We start from the raw sequence: 5,190 nt of genomic DNA, 5'->3' as shown, positions 1-5,190 counted from the left end.
CGAGGTACTGTCTACTGAATACCCTACTTTCAGTGACCTTGACACGAGGTACTGTTGAAAGAATACCCTTCTTTCTGTGACCTTGACAGAGATAATGTCGACAGAAAACCCTACTTTCAGTGACCTTGAACAAGATAATGTCGAGAGAATACCCTTCTGTGTGACCTTGACATGAGTTATTCAGCAAATCTGACTTTCAAAATGGAAGATAGGTTAGTCGGTTTATTAAATATGACATCCTGTCTTACCTTATCAGTATCTGACATCCTTGTGTCAATTTAAACATTTTTCAATTCATTGTATGGAATGTAGGGTTACTGAGAAAAAAATAAAGACATAATAACCAGGTTTTATACACAAGTACTTTTTATTAATTTATTCTTATTATAAACAAGATATGACATAAAAACATAATGAAAAATAACAATGAAACAAATTCCTAATGTTAGTATCTTAATCTCTTGATGTGACAAGTTTTTTATTTCATGGTATTCAAAATGAGTAATCTATATGTGTAATATTCCTGTAGTCTTATTTCTGTATAACAGACCATACTCAGCATGTATACAGTTTATTCATAATCACATCACATTTTAAGCACTGTGCCCCACGATCACATGCTCTACATCTGCTACATGATTGGAGATATTTAAAAAATCCTTTTTCATCTAAACTGTTATTCAAGATATCATAATACACTTCTAAGTATCATCTCAATGAACTGTAAGGGTAGCGATACAACAACACATGTTTGTGTGTTACAAATCTAGTCTACCTTCTAATCAAGAGTTTAAGAGAGGTTTTACCTTTCATTAGTATTTCATTATAAATATTTATCGATACTACAGTCAACTGAGGTGAATATAAATAAATAAAACAGAATGTTTTTTCCCCTTATTTTGAAAACATTTTTACACAATCTCCTTTTATTTTTGTAACCAATCTTAAAAGTTTTGAAATTTTACATCATTTCTGTTCTTTTCTTAAACCGAATTTCATATTCTTAAAAAATTCAAATCTTGCTGACACACTGAAAATTAATCTTTGTATCAAAGTGTGAAGGTATCATCTTGTACACACTGGTGGCAATTTCTTTTCAAAATTCAACAATATTGATTTATGGTCATGATTAAAGGGATAGATCTCCACTTTGCTTAAGTAGTTTTTATATGAGTCAATAGTGTATGCTGTCTTCAATCTGGTTCAAATTACCCAGCAGTTTTGAAAAATTGAAAATGGAGGACAGATGACAGATGACAGACCCTGTAGTATGTCATATGCTCGCTGAACCCTTTGGGCCAGGTAAGCTAGTAAACATATACACTGTATTACTATTCCATTTGGAACACATCTTAAGATTTTTCTGTGGTATGGATGGAACACATCATAAGATTTTTCTGTAGTATGGATGGAACACATCTTAAGATTTTTCTGTGGTATGGATGGAACACATCATAAGATTTTTCTGTGGTATGGATGGAACACATCTTAAGATTTTTCTGTGGTATGGATGGAACACATCATAAGATTTTTCTGTGGTTGCCAAATTCCTAGATATTGTAAAAATTACTGTTGGAGGTTCAAATATTCATGTTGAACCATAAGCTTGCAGTAAAAACAATGATTTTTTCACAGAAATCATGCAATGCCACAAACTTTTCTTCATGTATTTTATTTTCATATGTATCGATTTTTGTTTCTTTATTGTATTTCTGAATAAAGAAAAGAAGAGGAACACCATACATTTAACTACAAAATAGCAAAAGCACAACACAATGGTCCTTGGGAAATTGATTTAAAATCTATAGGAATGTCATGTAATACAGGTACTAAACAGAATACACAGAGAAACAAAAATCATTGCACTAATTATTTGATATAATACATAATGGCTGGAGTTGTTGATGAATTGATTTGTATCCCCTACACAGCTGTCAGTGGATCAACCTGTACCCCCTACACAGCTGTTAGTGGATCAACCTGTACCCCCTACACAGCTGTCAGTGGATCAAACCATATCCTCTACACAGCTGTCAGTGGATCAACCTGTATCCCCTACACAGCTGTTAGTGGATCAACCTGTACCCTCTACACAGCTGTCTGTGGATCAACCTGTACACCCTTCACAGCTGTCAGTGGATCAACCTGTACCCTCTACACAGCTGTCTGTGGATCAACCTGTACCCCCTACACAGCTGTCAGTGGATCAAACTGTATCCTCTACACAGCTGTCAGTGGATCAACCTGTACCCCCTACACAGCTGTCAGTGGATCAACCTGTACCCCCTAACAGCTCTCAGTGGATCAAACTGTATCCTCTACACAGCTGTCAGTGGATCAACCTGTACCCCCTAACAGCTCTCAGTGGATCAAACTCTACCCCCCTACACAGCTGTCAGTGGACCAACCTGTACCCCCTTCACAGCTGTCAGTGGATCAACCTGTACCCCCTACACAGCTGTCAGTGGATCAAACTGTACCCCCTACACAGCTGTCAGTGGATCAACCTGTACCCCCTACACAGCTGTCAGTGGATCAACCTGTGTCCTGTATCCCATACACAGCTGTCAGTGGACCAACCTGTACCCCCTACACAGCTGTCAGTGGATCAACCTGTACCCCCTACACAGCTGTCAGTGGATCAAACTGTACCCCCTACACAGCTGTCAGTGGATCAACCTGTACCCCCTACACAGCTGTCAGTGGATCAACCTCTACCCCCTACACAGCTGTCAGTGGATCAAACTGTATCCCCTACACAGCTGTCAGTGGATCAACCTGTATCCCCTACACAGCTGTCAGTGGATCAACCTGTACCCCCTACACAGCTATCAGTGTATCAACCTGTAACCCCTACACAGCTGTCAGTGGATCAACCTGTTCCCTCCACACAGCTGTTAGTGGATCAACCTGTACCCCCTACATAGCTGTCAGTGGATCAACCTGTACCCCCTACACAGCTGTCAGTGGTTCTCAAAATACATACAATATATACTATCAACATTATCTATAATGTGGTGATAAAAAAATACATGGTAACAAATTCTCTACAGTGGTGAGATCACAAAGCTTGACAATGTATCATTTAATTTCTACAGTGCTTCTTGTACAGTTTTGTATATTTTTCTTTTTAAAATCATGTAGCTGATTGCTGGATAACATGTAAGTCCGTTGAATTTCAGTGGTAAATTATATCTTAGTAATGAATGTCATCGTAATGGAAAATCATGGTTTAACAATATTACTGTAAAGTCACACTTTTTTGCAGAGCTGAATTTTCGTCATTACAAAAAAAAAAAAAAAAATTTAATAAAAGGAAACTTCCCTGGACACTTAATTTTGTGGATAAATATAGCTAAATGAACCTATTACTATCAATTTTAACAGTTTGTGGACAAATGAATGCACAGATTAAGAAAACAACGAAAATAAAACCCCACGAAAATGAATGATTTCACAGAAAATTATATTTTGGCAGTAATCTTATTTCAGCACTTCTGGTGTATAAACATTGCACTCAAATAAAGACTCTGACGAATTGTTTTACATATACTGCTGGATTGCCTTTTCATCCTGGTGCTAAACTAAAACTTACCAGGCTTAAACATCATAACGAGCCAAAAATAGTTAGCTCGAAAACCATAAAATGTGACCAAAAAAAATCAAGTCCACAATACAGGTTTAATGTACAGCTCTGAATGGGATGCAAAATACTTTAAGATAAAACAAATGTTTTTAGAAAATAATACTAAGTGTTTTAGTGAGCAAATTTCCCCCACAAAACAGGATGATGTGATTGATATCAGGAACACCTAAATTCATTCATAAAAACAGATTTCTTGTTTCCGGATATCTTGGGGTCAGAAAATTACTTTAAAATCTTTCACCATTTATCCATCAAGATCACTTTAATCTATAATACTTTGTCTCAGGAATAATTTGAACGGTGAAAATGAGAAAACAAGTGATAACTGTGGAAAAAAAGCTTTGTGATCAGTGACTTAAAATAGACTATAAAACTCTATTCAACAACAAATTTTCATGGTGGAATGAAACTGTAAATAATTTACATAGCCTTAAAAATTAATTGAAATTCTATTTAATAATCTTTAAAAGTAGCTGATAAATACTACATAAACACACTTATGCAAAGTCATTTTAATATCTCATACAATTATAAAAAAAAATTTGAAATAAATTTTCTACTACTTCAAGTGAAATAATTAAAAAAAAAAAATTAATTTTTATTTTAAAATTTCATTAATATTTTCTCAAGTTATCTTAGAACTCGTGTTTATAAAAAAAATCTTATAAATTAGGAGAGAGTTTTAAAAGACATGTTTGCAAATATTCTCAAAAAAAAAGTCAGTAATTTGGTCACAAATAAGATTAGAGAATTAAAATGACAAAGAGATTTACAACAGGCTGAAGGCAGTGGATGGTACAAGGCAACGTGAGGGAAACTGTTAACAATACTATATAGACAATGTTACTGTGGAATGTAACATCACCTGTGAGTTATGTCATGATGAGACAATGGCATATCAAGACAAACATGTGAAGAAATAAATTAGCAGTATTTATAAACATCAGAATACATTGTAAGAACCTGCCTGTTCTGACAATACATGAAATAGGCTTTAAACACATGAAAAATTTCCTGAATTTTTTAAAAATGAAACCAGTTTTATACATGGCTTATATCCATCAAAAGCTATATATTTAAAGTTCAGCACATAAAGAAACTAAAAATCTCTGGTTTCAATGATCAGTAAAGTACTAACAAATTTTTGTCTCTTCCCAATTGTCATCAGACACAAATATCTGCTAAATCCATATTAGCATTAATCTTACTTTAGCACTTTTTTGCACCGAAATTATTATGCTAAATTACAATAGTGATAATTGTACCAGGTAGTTTCTGAATTTGTTTGTAAAGCATTATTGTGGATGTGCAAATTCATCATTGCACTAATTTGCCAAAAAATCATAAAGCACTAAAATTTTAATGCTCTAACTTAAGTGCATTTTACAGTTTATGTATATAGTTGTTAGTAACTTTTTAATCTTAAAGTTGTGTAAATACATCAATCATTAATGCCCTTAAAGTGCAAAATCACCTGAAATCTTTACAGCATCTCCAACCAGTAAAAACAGCAGAGATTTACAATATAATTGCTGAGTTTTTGC

The 5,190-nt window shown here is 34.3% G+C and overlaps 1 long non-coding RNA gene across 1 annotated transcript; it reads right to left on the bottom strand.

The window, feature by feature from the left end:
* Nucleotides 1–348: 348 nt before the first annotated feature.
* LOC132559954 (uncharacterized) lies at nucleotides 349–3,990 on the bottom strand. Its single transcript, XR_009554642.1, has 2 exons — nucleotides 2,581–3,990; nucleotides 349–2,540 (listed from the first exon to the last, which is right to left on the bottom strand). It is a non-coding gene; the product is annotated as an uncharacterized LOC132559954 (long non-coding RNA).
* Between the last annotated feature and the right edge of the window lie 1,200 nt (nucleotides 3,991–5,190).

The sequence above is a fragment of the Ylistrum balloti genome, unplaced genomic scaffold (genome assembly GCF_031769215.1).
Source record: "Ylistrum balloti isolate Yb309-2 unplaced genomic scaffold, AGI_CSIRO_Ybal_v1 Utg371000, whole genome shotgun sequence".
NCBI classification, from domain to species: domain Eukaryota; kingdom Metazoa; phylum Mollusca; class Bivalvia; order Pectinida; family Pectinidae; genus Ylistrum; species Ylistrum balloti.
The sequence above is the reverse complement of the archived record's forward strand: the minus strand, read 5'-3'. Positions and strand labels throughout refer to the sequence as shown.